This window comes from Notechis scutatus, unplaced genomic scaffold (genome assembly GCF_049901735.1).
Source record: "Notechis scutatus isolate UNSWTSFEM ecotype Mainland unplaced genomic scaffold, rNotScu1.2 NSCUSCF19, whole genome shotgun sequence".
Classification (NCBI taxonomy): Eukaryota; Metazoa; Chordata; class Lepidosauria; order Squamata; family Elapidae; genus Notechis; species Notechis scutatus.
Window position 1 is genome coordinate 165,245 of NW_028263146.1, and position 13,720 is coordinate 178,964.

Below are 13,720 nucleotides of genomic sequence, written 5' to 3' on the forward strand. Positions count from 1 at the left end.
GACTTAAATGCAAACTACTCAATGCAAGAAGCCTCGTGAATAAAATACCTGAATTTCTCATCCTCTTAAATATGGCTAACTTTGACATTATATTTGTCTGTGAAACATGGCTCAATGCATCTCTCCCCGACTCCATTACCACAGTAAGAGACTATCATGTTTACCGATCAGATCGTGAAAATCGTCGAGGAGGTGGTGTTGCTATATTCTACAAAAAATCCTTACATCTAAAAAATATCCAAGTTACCCAGGAGCTTGCCCTTCCTGATACCATCATCTGTGAACTATCCTTAAATATCACAATTCGATTCTTACTATGTTACAGAGCACCTGATTATGACATCGAACATATAAACAAGCTAAATACACTACTAACATGGGCTACATCCTGCCCATACCCTTTTATCTTTCTTGGAGATTTCAATCTACCTCATATTGACTGGACCCTAAATAATTGTACAACTGAAATCATACACACAACCTTCTTCAATGCTATTACAAATCTAGGTCTTGAACAACTAGTAACCAACAACACTAGACTGAACAACTGCCTCGATCTCATCTTCTGCAATAGTTTGAATTTAATTTACCGAATACAAACCAAAGAACCCTTTTCCAGTAGTGATCACAATATGATTGACTTTTGCCTCAACATACGTCCACGCAAAAATCACCACAACGATGTCATCCCTAGTTGTAACTTCAAAAAGGCAATTATGATCTTATAGATAACGATCTCTCATCCCTCGATTGGCAATCTCTATTCACTGGATGCAATACTGTTGAAGATCATTACAACATATTTTTACTTGAAGTCAAAAGAGTCATCAAACTACATGTTCCAACAACAACTCCAAAAACAAAACAAAAAGCAGATTACCCATATCAATAAGGAAACTTCAATCCAAAAAGAGATCACTCTGGCGGAAAAACAAATCTGGTCACGTTGCTAATTTCAAAAACCGATATAAAAATTTATGCCACCAGATAAAGACCGAATGCACCAATTACCACATTAAACAAGAGGAAAACCTTCTAAGCACCAATTCCACCCGTGCCTTTTACAATTTTGTAAACAACAAACTAAAAGACTCAAGGTCCATCCCTCCCTTGATAGGACCTGATGGTAAAGACTGCAGCGACGACACCATTAAAGCCAACATCTTTAACACATTCTTCGGCTCAGTGTTTGTAAACAGTAATGGATCATGCCCAATGTTTCCTAGCCGTACCACAGACAACAATAATGATCTAATACATATCGATTTTACAGTAGACAACGTTGAAAAAGCACTACGCAACCTAAAACCATCTCTATCTATTGGACCGGATGGAATATGTGCCTACTTCTTAAGAAAACTATCCGCTGCCATAGCCAAACCTCTAAGCATAATCTTTGAAAGATCTTTCAGAACCAGCTCCTTGCCCAACCTATGGTTACAAGCCACAGTCATTCCCATCTTCAAAAAGGGAGACCCAAGCCTAGTTGAAAATTACAGACCAATCTCCTTATGCTGCGTCACCTGTAAAGTCATGGAATCAATTATTAACCAATCCATCATCCTCCATTTAGAGACAAACAACCTACTCTCCAATAAACAATTTGGTTTCAGAAAAAAACTATCCTGTAATCTGCAACTCTTACACTGCAAAAACATATGGACTACTCAACTCGACCAGGGCAAAGCAATAGACGCAATCTACATAGACTTCTGCAAAGCCTTTGATTCAGTGGTACACGACAAACTACTCCTAAAAATAAAATCTTATGGTATCTCTGGACAACTGAATAACTGGATAGAAGCATTCCTGTCAAACAGACAACAAATGGTCAAAATTGGGAACGCCCTATCAAATCCAGTACCAGTCAATAGTGGTGTTCCCCAAGGCAGTGTTCTAGGACCAACTCTCTTCATAATCTACATAAACGACCTTTGTGATCATATCAAGAGCAATTGCGTTCTCTTCGCTGATGATGTAAAGCTGTTCAATACCACAGACAATACTACTACCCTTCAAAAGATCTAGACTATGTATCTGAATGGTCTAACATATGGCAACTCCAAATCTCAACAAATAAATGCTCTGTCTTACATATTGGTAAAAAAAATCAGAAAATAAAATACAAGCTGAATAGTCAAGATCTTGTTGATGACCCAAGCTCTGTAAAGGACCTGGGAATACTCACCTCTAATGATCTAAGTGCTAGAGCTCACTGCAACTACATAGCCAAAAAGGCATTAAGAGTTGTTAACCTAATCCTACGTTGCTTTTTCTCTGGTAATATCTCACTACTAACCAGAGCATACAAAACATTTGCTAGACCAATACTCGAATACAGTTCATCAGTCTGGAATCCTTATCACGTATGTGATATTAACACAATTGAGAAAGTCCAGAAGTATTTCACAAGAAGAGTTCTCCACTCTTCTACCCGTTATAGAATACCTTACACCACCAGACTCGAAATTCTAAAACTAGAAAACCTCGAATTACGCCGGCTTCGGTCCGACTTAAGCATGGTATATAAAATCATACATTGCAATGTCCTACCTGTCAATGAATACTTCAGCTTTAACCATAACAACACAAGAGCACACAACAGATACAAACTCAAAGTAAACCGCACCAAACTTGATTGCAGGAAATACGACTTCAGCAATAGAGTGGTCAATGTCTGGAATACTCTACCCGACTCTGTAGTCTCTTCCCCAAACCCCAAAAACTTTAACCTTAGACTGTCTACTATTGACCTCACCCCTTTCCTAAGAGGTCTGTAGGGGGCGTGCATAAGCGCACCAACGTGCCTACCGTCCCTGTCCTATTGTTTCTCTTATTCTTTTATTTTTCTTATATGTACCCATTTCATATATTCACAACTATGTATACACTTGTACTTATTATCTTGTAAACAATTGACAAATCAAATAAATAAAATAAATAAATAAATAAATAAAATAAAGTTCCAACTAATGTTGAAGAACTTAGAATGTATCCAGCAAAGGAACAAGAAAATTGGCATAGAGCAATGGAGAAAGAATTAAATTCATTGAAACAAATGGAAGTTTATGAAAATGTTAAATTACCTCCAGGTGAAAAGTCCATTGGCTGTAAATGGATATTTGAATTAAAAACAGGTAAAAATGGGACTGTTACCCATAAGGCTAGGTTGGTAGCTCAAGGATTTAATCAAACTGCATGTGATTATGATGAAGTATTTGCACCGAGTTTAAAAGCAACAACCTTGAGAGCAGCTTTAGTGTGGGCAGCTAAGAAGAACTATATTATAAATCACTTAGATGTAGAAACTGCCTATCTGCATGCACCATTGCAGCACACTATACACCTAAAGAAACCTGTAGGAATTAAGGATGATAAAACAAATAATGACTGTTGGAAGCTTAAAAAGAGTCTCTATGGATTAAAACAATCTGGTTACAAATGGAACCAATATATTGTTAAGGAGTTAAACAATATAGTGTTTAAAGCAGGTTTAGCTGATCCATGTGTATTTAAGAATGAGACAAATGGAACAGTGTCATTGTTATTGTTGTTCACTGATGATATTGCCTTAATTACAAAAACTAGTAATGAAGCTACTGAAATAATATCATTATTAGGTAAGAGGGTAAAATTAAAGCAATTAGGAGAGATAAAACAGTATCTAGGATTAACAATAAATAAAACCAAAGGTGGCTATAAGATATCTCAAGAGGATAAGATTTATCAATTACTAAAAACATACAAGATGGAACTTTGTAAACTGGCAAAAACTCCAATGAGTCAGGAATTTGGCCACACTGATGCTCAAAGTCCAAAATTCGATAAGACTCTCTATCAATTGCTAATTGGTAGTTTATTGTACATTAGTAATTGGTCAAGGCCAGATATTGCCTATGGCGTTAATCAATTGGCAAGATTCAACGCTGAACCCACTGAACAACACTGGCAAGCGACAAAACATATCTTAAGATATCTTAAAAGGATAATGCACTATGCATTGTATTTGGAGCCAAAAGATGATCTGATTTTAAGTGCATATGCTGATGCAAGTTTTGCAACAGACATAAACACTAGGAAATCAACTTCAGGTACAGCTATACTGTTAGGAAAAGCACTGATTGGTTGGAGGTCAATTAGACAGCAACACATAAGTATGTCCACAACGGAAGCAGAATTTTCATGTCTATCTTTATTATGTACTGATTTAATTCTGTATAAACAGTTGTTATTGGATATGGGAATAACTGTTAATGATTCCATTGTAGTATATGAGGACAATCAAGCAGCCATACGGATGGCTACAAATATTGCTGTGAAAACAAGATCTAAGCATACAGATCTTAGATATCTGAATGTAAGGCAATCTGTAAAAAATGGTTTGATAAGACTGGAATATTGTATGACTGAAGAAAATATTGCTGATCAATTTACGAAAGCCCAAGGTGCAGTCAAACACAAAGAAAGTTGTGATGACTATGAGTTAAGGTTGTAAATAGATATATATATTATTATATTACCCAAAAGGGGAGTATGTTAGGAATAACAAGGTTACCTAACGTAGTTTGGGTAAAATAATATATATAAACTATGATAGTAAGTTTAAATGTGTGTCATTTTAAACTGCAAAGCATGTAATTTTGGGTGCGGTTGTAAAACCGCCATAAGAGGGAGCAAGAGAACCTGCTGGATTGCTAACTATGCTGGATTGATGGTTTGCTAACTGCGTGTTCCCTGCTGCTGAGTTTTTGATTGTCGAAGGAAGAAAGGAGGTTTGACTTCTTTATATCTCTACTGCGAGGATATATATATTACTGGACTGATATTTGTAAGTTTACTAACCCCTTTTTCAACACTGGACTTTGCAACTGAATAATCCCCGAACGGACTGAACTAGTGAATGATATATGGACTGTTTGACTATGATAAAACTCTTACTGGAATAAACTATTTAACTAGCACAGTGTATCTGTTTTACTGAGTGTAAGCTACAAAAACGTTTATCTCACATATTTGCCTGCCTGCCTGACTGCCATGCAAATTCTGCTAGGGTGTATCCCTAACAGTTAGGATTCTTCCTGGCACGTCTGGAGCCATATGGAGGAATACGGAGGGGATTTTTCCTCACAAGCAGCCAAAGTTAGATGTGTTACCTGGGCTCTGAGGGGAACAGCTGCAAAGTGGATGGTGACTTTGCATAATGATAATGCCCCTCAGTTGATGAATTATGACTTGTTCATGACTGCGTTGTGAGCCAGGTTTGAAGACCCACTTGCTGAACGTAAGGCCAGGATTAGGATGAAGACCATAAATCAGGGGCAGAGATCAGTGGCCAACTACACCCAGGAATTTAGAGAGCTGGCGTGTCAAATTCGAGGCTGGTCCCAGGGAGCCCTGATAGAAGCTTTTAAAGATGGGTTGAATGAAGATGTATATCATAGCTGTATCCCCAGTGAGCTGCAGCTGTGGTATGTGCTGGCAGCAGAGATGGAAATTGATCTGACCCGAAACAGACACCGGGGGTTTTTAGTTGGAGCAAGTCCTCCCCCACCAGCCCTTGAGAAGCCTTAAAACCTCAAAAGGGAGGAATGGTGGCAAAACCCAAGACCACTGCTTGCTTCCGATGTGGGAAGGAAGGTCACCGGGCTGCAGATTGCCGCGCCAAGCTAGAACCAAAGGGGGCACCAGGAGGTGGGAAAAAACCTGAAAAAAACCCAGCAAAGCCTCGCGAAACGGCGCTTAAAGCAGAGGAGGTTGTAGAGATCACACCTCTGAAAGGAGAGGAGCTGGGAACTCCAACCTCTTCTGAAGAGAGTGAATCCGAATTGGAAGACGACTCACTGGTAAGTCCAAACAAGGGCCCTATGACCATTCCAGTGAGATTAAGGGTACCCACATTGGGAGCCAAAGGGGAAATGCTGGCCTTGTTAGACTCTGGGTGCACAAGGTGCATAATCAGTTTGGAGGTAGTGGAGAAAATGGGCTTAAGGCTAAAGACTTTAAAAACGCCTATAGCCTTTTGCCAATTGGATGGATCAGTAGCTGGGGGCGGTCCTGCACATTTCATAATGGAACCAATAGAAATGATGATTGGGAAGCATAGAGAGACTTTGTGTTTTATTGTAGCTCCTGCGATGGAGAGGCCCCTAATGCTGGGGTTGCCCTGGCTCTGGAAATGGAACCCCACGTTGATTGGAGGAGAGGGTCACTGAGCATACATACTGACCAGTGCCTAGAAGGGGAGGGGCAATCTCAACCAAAATTCAAGAATCCCACTGAACTGGTCTCCACTGGCACCGAGAACCTGAAGGGGGAGGAGAAAATTCTGGAGGAATATTGGGACTTAAAGGAGGTATTCAGTGAAAAGGCCTCGGATGAGTTTCTCCCCCATCATTCAACAGATTGCAGTATTGAAATTTTACCCGGGGTGAAACTCCCAAAACCAAAACTGTACTCGATGACACCATGGGAGCTAGAAAAGGTGCGGTCATTTATCGATAAGAATTTGGAACGTGGTTTCATCCAACCCGCTGGACCCCAGATAGCAGCCCCAGTATTGTTCCGTGAAAAGAAAGATGGCTCCATTCGTTTATGTGTTGACTACAGAAACCTGAACGCTATTTCAGTGGAGAATGTGTACCCCCTCCCCTTGATGAAGGATATGTTGGCCCACTTGGCCAAAGGGAAAATTTTTACAAAACTCGACTTGAGAGAAGCATACTACCGGGTTCAAATTAAGGAAGGGAAGGAATGGAAAACTGCATTTAACTGCCCAATGGGTTGTTTCCAATTCAACGTTCTTCCATTTGGCCTACAGGGGGCCCCTGCAGTATTCATGCAAATGATCAATCGGGTGTTACATGAACATCTATACAAAGGGGTGTTGGTTTATCTTGTGGTATTCTTATCTACATGGAGACTAGTGATGAACATGTGAAACTAGTGCGGTCAATTCTGGAAAAACTTCGAGCTGCTGAGCTGTATGGAAAGTTGTCCAAGTGTGAATTCCACCAGGAAAAAAAAATTGACTATTTAGGTTATCGCATCTCACATGATGGCATAGAAATGGATCCGGGGAAGGTTCGTGCTGTTTTGGAATGGGCCCCTCTCCGCACCAGAAAACAACTTCAAAGTTTCTTGGGATTCGCTAATTTTTCCTGTCAATTTATCCCTGCTTTTGCGAAGATTGCAATGCCTATCACAAATCTCCTAAAAACCAAAGGGGAGGTGAAACCGAAGCCTAGTAAACCCCTGGAGTGGTCCATGGAATGTCAAGCCACTTTTGAGAAGCTGAAACGACTTGCTGCTGAACCAGTACTCAAGCACCCGGACATGGATGCTCCTTTTTTAATCCAAGCTGATGCAAGTGACGTAGCAGTCGGGGTGGTGTTACTACAAGCAAACAAGACGGTGACACTGCAACCGTGTGCATATACTTCCCGTAAACTAACTGAAACCAAAAGGAGATGGGCCATCTGGGAAAAAGAAGTTTTTGCAGTTCGTTGGGCTCTGTTAAACTGGAGGCATTTCTTAGAAGGGGCAAAACACCTATTTGAGGTGTGGATGGATCATAAAAATTTGGAAGCTTTGAAAACGCCTCGGAAGCTGTCTCCCAAGCAAGTTCGCTGGGCACAGTACTTTAAGCGCTTTAATTTTTCATTGAAGTACATTCCAGGGGGGAAGAACTTCATGGCGGATGCTTTATCTAGATTACCTCAATATAATAGTGCTTGCCAAGAAGTGGTATGACCGATTGTCCCAACCAAACAGTTGGCAGCTCCAGTGGTTACCAGAGCCCAGAAAAAGAAGGAGGTTGATTTATCAAATGATTTGACTGCACAGTTAAGAGATGCTCTAAAACTTGATGATTGGTTCCTTGCTCACTCAAATAACTGTATGGTTAGAGATTAATTGGCGTGGGTGGGGGCCAAATTATATGTGCCAGCGAAGCTGAGAAACCAAATATTACAGCAAGCTCATGACTCTAAAGCCGCTGGTCATTTTGGATTCGTGAAAACCTTACACTTGGTTAAAAGGCAATTTTGGTGGCCTACCTTGAAAAAGGACATTGAGACTTATGTAGCTAGTTGTCCTATTGGTGCCTCAGCCAAACGGCCTCCTGGTAAACCAGCAGGTTTACTACAAAATGTAGCTAGACCAACAGCTCCATGGAAGGAAATCTCTATGGATTTTATAGTGGAATTACCTGAAAGTGGGGGGAATACAGTTATTTGGGTAGTAACCAATTTGTTTTCCAAACAGGTACATTTCATGCCTTGTCCGAAAATCCCATCTGTGAAAACGTTGGCTAAACTGTTTATTTTACATATCTACAGGTTACAAGGGGTTCCTGAACGCATAATCTCAGACAGGGGTGTCCAGTTTACCTCAAACTTTTGGAAGGAGTTCCTGAAGTTATTGGGCTCTGCCCAGGGCTTAAGATCCGCCCACTACCCACAAACCAATGGGGCTTGTGAGAGAACTAACTCGGTATTGGAACAATATCTTCGATGTTATATAAATTATTAGCAAGATAATTGGGCTGACCAATTGCCATTCACTGAGGTGGCATATAATAATTCGGTACATAGTAGTTTACTCTGGGTTTACTCTGTTTAAAGTCGCTTCGGGACAAGACTTTGTACCCAAACCCGAGCTTCCACAGGAGAAACCTAACATTCAGTCATTAGATGAATGTATAACACAGCTCCAGCTTACCTGGCCGGTTACCCGTAAAGCATTAGATGATGCTCATCAAGCTCATAAAAAATTTGCAGATAAAAAGAGAACTCCACAAAAAACATATCAAGTGGGTGACAGGGTCTTTTTATCCACCAGATATTTGCAGACCACACAAAAGTCAAAAAAGCTTGGACCTAAGTATGTTGGACCTTTCTCAATTGAACGAATTGTGAACCCTGTGACAGTCCAACTGAAATTACCAAAAACACTTCGACGGATCCACCCTGTTTTCCACATTAGTTTATTAAAACCTGAACATACCTCCGACTTGAGACCAACTCAGGTTGATCCCCCTGTACCATTGCTAATTGAAGGTGAACAACATTTTGAAGTTAAAGAAATTTTGGATTCTCGAAAACAAAGGGGCCAACTCCAGTATTTGGTTGCTTGGAAACATTTTCCTCCTTCCCAGGCTGAGTGGGTGAATGAGAAGGATGTTAGAGCTCCTACACTTATCAAGGCATTTCGTAATAAATATTTTGATAAACCCTAAAAAATTAGTATGTTGCTGTTACATGTATATTTTCTATTACCTTCTATTTTTATCTTTTTTAGGACTAACGTCTCTTTTCTAGGAGGGCCGAATGTCAGCCTTCAAGATTTTCTCCCTTTGCTTTGCATCTTTCGGCTGTCATAAGTAACAGGGGGAGGAGGGGGGAATGGTTCTGGGAAGTGAGCTGGAGGTGTTACAAAGCAGAACTGTATAAACTGGGGGGGTACATTCTTGCTTAGGTTTCTATCCTATGTTATGCGCAGCTGCAACCCTTTATCAAACTATGTCAAGGTCAACGGACAGAAGCCTCATCACCTAAGTCTAAGTATTTCTTTCTTGGATTTTGAATGGAGCACCAGCTGACAGTGCATCTCCTTCATTACTTCAATTAACAAGCTTAACCAAAAGTATTCTGCAGAGAAGTCATTTCGAACTAGAGTTTTACACATTTATATGTCCAAGCACTTAGTTTTCCTTGGGAATAATGTGTAGTTTCAGTCCTTGAAGCTGAATATCTAGCAGCTTCAGAAATTGAACTTTGCCTCAGTTTACAGCCTGGTTGTAACTTTAATATAACCAGATATCATATTTTACAAAGTTAATTCAATCTCCTTTCAGCAACATTTTTTCTCTCCCTTCGAACTTCCATTTATGGGGGAGATCAATTTACTTTTTTTAATGTTTGCCCATTTATTCATCAAAGATGATTCTCTCCATCAGCTAACAGCACACTTGCAATTGTGGCTCTTCAGCAGTGCATAATAAACTCACAATATTGTTGTGGCGGAGAAAATAGCAGGGAATAATAAGGAATGTTACCTATGTTCACCACATTGAGTTACTTATAAAGTAATAAAGACCGGATAAAAATGTAATAACTATATGGAAGAAATGAAGAGATTGCATTTAAAAACCTACTGGGGGAAATGCTGGGTTCATCAACTTCAAAAATGCCTAATTCCATCTGTTTTTTTATCTCTAGGATACAGAAAACATTTATTATGCATCTTGCAATTTAAAATCTCTTTCATGGACTTTTTGGTTGTTTGTTGCTTGTTTTGCAATTCCAGATGCACACCTTCTTGAGAAACCTCCTTTTCAATAACACTGCTGGGGAGGAAGTCTCTTTTTCAGGAACTGGGATGAAATATGCAGGATTTGACATCCTCAACTGGGTCGTCTTTGCAAATATGACGATCCTTCGAGAGAAAGTCGGATGGGTCAATCCAGAGGCTCCTTCAGCCGAAGGTTTCAGCATCAACCCCAATGCCATCATGTGGGCCAACCAGGTGGGGAGTAGATGCTGCTTCCAGGTTGTGTGATGGAAACTCTACTCAGTGGAAGGAAGGGCTGCTTTTATACAGACCCTGAAGCCAAGCTGAATATTACTCACTCTCCTTTCAGACAAAGCCTTTTTCCCATTGTGTGAAGCACTGCCTTCCAGGATAAGCCAGGAAAGTTGAAGAGGGGAGGCCCAGTTGTTGCTACGGATGTGCTTCTTGCCTAGAAAGGACCATTTCTAATGAAACAGGCAAGTTGTTCGAGGAGACCTGTTAGGGATATAAGTCACCTAACAGGTATTTGGGTTAGAAATATATAAACCAGGATAAACATTTTAAAACTGTATCTTTAAGAAAATGCAAAACTGTAATTAGGTGTGGTTTCTCAAATGGTCATAAGATGGAGCCAGAAACCTGGGTTGTTTTAATCTTAGTCTCAGAAGAGAGTGAGTATCTCTGTTTCCTTCTGTTGGAGAGTATTGCCGTTCCTTCTAATTGACTGATATTACTGGATTTGATGTAAGTCTGATACTGAACTGTGTATGATACTGGAATTTGATATTTGGATTATCCCTGGACTAAAAACTGATTGATCTTCCCTGTGAATGACTTTGGACTGCCTATTTTGAACTTTGCTTAAACCTTTATTGAAAGTAAAACCCTGCATTTACTGTACAGTGTATCTGTGTGCTGTATGTGTATTATTCAAACACTACTCTCAAATACATCTCCCTGTATGCGCTCATTCTCCTAATGGGGAATTACCTCAACAAGACCTTCCAGCAGGAATGAGGAGGAGTGAGAGAGAACATGAGGTGGCAAATCAGTTGAGCAAATCAACATGAAAGTCTTTCAGAACTTTTAAAGGTGGCACATTGAGTGCGTCCTCCTTCAAGTTGCTAGCAGCAGTTTTAACTTTTATACACTGTTTAGATGTTTAATATTTTATTGAACACTGCCCAGAGTCCTTCAGTGTGGGAAGATGGGAATTTCAAAATGTAAGAATAAAATAAAACAAATCAATTCATTCATTAAATAATTACTCTTGAGAGGTCTTTATCTGCTATGACATCTTCTGAGATTGATTCGATTGCATCCTACTATGTTGTGTGTAGCAGAAAAAAAGAGATGAAGCATATGGGGCCTTTCACTTCCTTCACTGGGAAAGCAATTCCTTTCAAAGAGAATGCAACCAAGAGAATTAGGGGACTGGAGGCTAAAACATATGAAGAATGGTTGCAGGAACCGGGTCTGGCTAGTCTAGTGAAAAGAAGGACCAGGGGAGACAGGATAGCAGTGTTTCAGTATCTCAGGGGTTGCCCCAAAGAAGAGAGAGTCAAGCTATTCTCCAAAGCCCCTGAGGGCAGGACAAGAAGCAACGGGTGGAAACTAATCATAAGAGAAGCAACCTGGAATTAAAGAGAAATTACCTGTCAGTGAGAACAATTAATCAGTGGAACGAATTGTCTCAAGAAGTTGTGGATGCAACAACACTGGAGGTTTTTAAGAAGAGATTGAACAACCATTTGTCTGAACTGGTGTAAGTTTTCCTGCCTAGGCAGGGGGTTGGACTAGAAGACCTTCCAACTCTTTTATTCCATTCTATTCTAGAATCCCTGGTTCTCTGTCTTATAAATGCTGCTGTCTGTTCTTCCAGATGCAGCTCAGTGCATCCACTGCCCAGAAGACCAACAGCCGAACAAGAACCATGTCCTGTGCATTCCAAAGACCATGAACTTTCTCTCCTATGAAGATACACTCGGCTTCATTTTAGTTTCTCTAGCTCTTGTCTTCTCTTCAGTCACGATCCTCGTGTTGGCAGCCTTCATCAAACACTGCAACACACCCATTGTCAAGGCCAACAACCGCAATCTCACCTACATGCTCCTGGTCTCCCTCCTGCTCTGCTTCCTCTGCTCCTTCCTCTTCATCGGGCAGCCAAGGAACTCACCTGTCTCCTCTGACAAACCACTTTTGGCATCATCTTCTCCACTGCCATTTCATCTGTGTTGGCAAAAACTCTGACTGTTGTGCTGGCCTTTATGGCTACTAAGCCAGGAAACAGGGCAAGAAAATTCTTGGGGAAGCAACTGATCGTAATTTTGGCTTGTCCCCTTGTGCAAGCAGCTCTTTGTGCCTCCTGGCTGGCAATCTCCCCCCCCCCCCATTTACTAATTTGGACTTTCATTCTGTGAAGGGAGAAATTGTGATGGAATGCAATGAAGGTTCAACCACCATGTTTTATGCTGTGCTGGGCTACATGGGTTTTCTGAGTCTCATCAGTTTCACAGTGGCCTTTCTGGCCAGGAAGCTGCCTGACAGCTTTAACGAAGCCAAATTCATTACTTTCAGCATGCTGGTCTTTTGTAGTGTTTGGGTCTCCTTTCTCCCCACCTATCTGAGCACCAAAGGGAAGTCCATGGTGGCTGTGGAGATCTTCTCCATCTTGGCCTCTGCGGCTGGTCTGCTGAGTTGTATCTTTCTCCCCAAAGGCTATGTTATAGTGCTGAGGCCAGATTTGAACAATAGAAGTCACCTCATGGGGAAAGTTAAGTAGGAAAGTAAGAAAACATATAGTCACTTCTGTACAGACCTATATAAAAGTTTTCACTCCAACAATTTTATTTATTTGTATTTTATTTGGTTTGTAAATTGCTTACAAGATTATATGTATAAGTAAAAACATACCTATGAATATATGGATACATATAAGAAAAATAAAAGAAACAATAGGACAGGGACGGTAGGCACGTTGGTGCGCTTATGCATGCCCCCTACAGACCTCTTAGGAAAGGGGCGAGGTCAATAGTAGACAGTCTAAGGTTAAAGTTTTTGGGGTTTGGGGAAGAACCCACAGAGTCGGGTAGAGTATTCCAGACATTGACCACTCTGTTGCTGAGGTCGTATTTCCTGCAATCAAGTTTGGTGCGATGAACCTTGAGTTTGTATCTGTTGTGTGCTCTTGTATTGCTATGATTGAAGCTGAAGTATTCATTGAGAGGTAGGACATTGCAATGTATGATTTTATATACTATACTTAGATCGGAACGGAGGCAACGTAGTTCTAGGTTTTCTCGGTCTAGAATTTCAAGTCTGGTGGCATAAGGTATTCTGCAATGAGTAGAGGAGTGGAGAACTCTTCTTGTGAAATATTTCTGGACTTTCTCAACTGTGCTAATATCAGATACATAATGTGGGTTCCAGA

The 13,720-nt window shown here is 40.5% G+C and overlaps 1 pseudogene; it reads left to right on the forward strand.

Moving 5' to 3' along the window:
• LOC148128582 (vomeronasal type-2 receptor 26-like) overlaps positions 1-13,072 on the forward strand; it is a 34,012-nt pseudogene extending 20,940 nt beyond the window's left edge.
• The last annotated feature ends 648 nt before the right edge of the window (positions 13,073-13,720 follow it).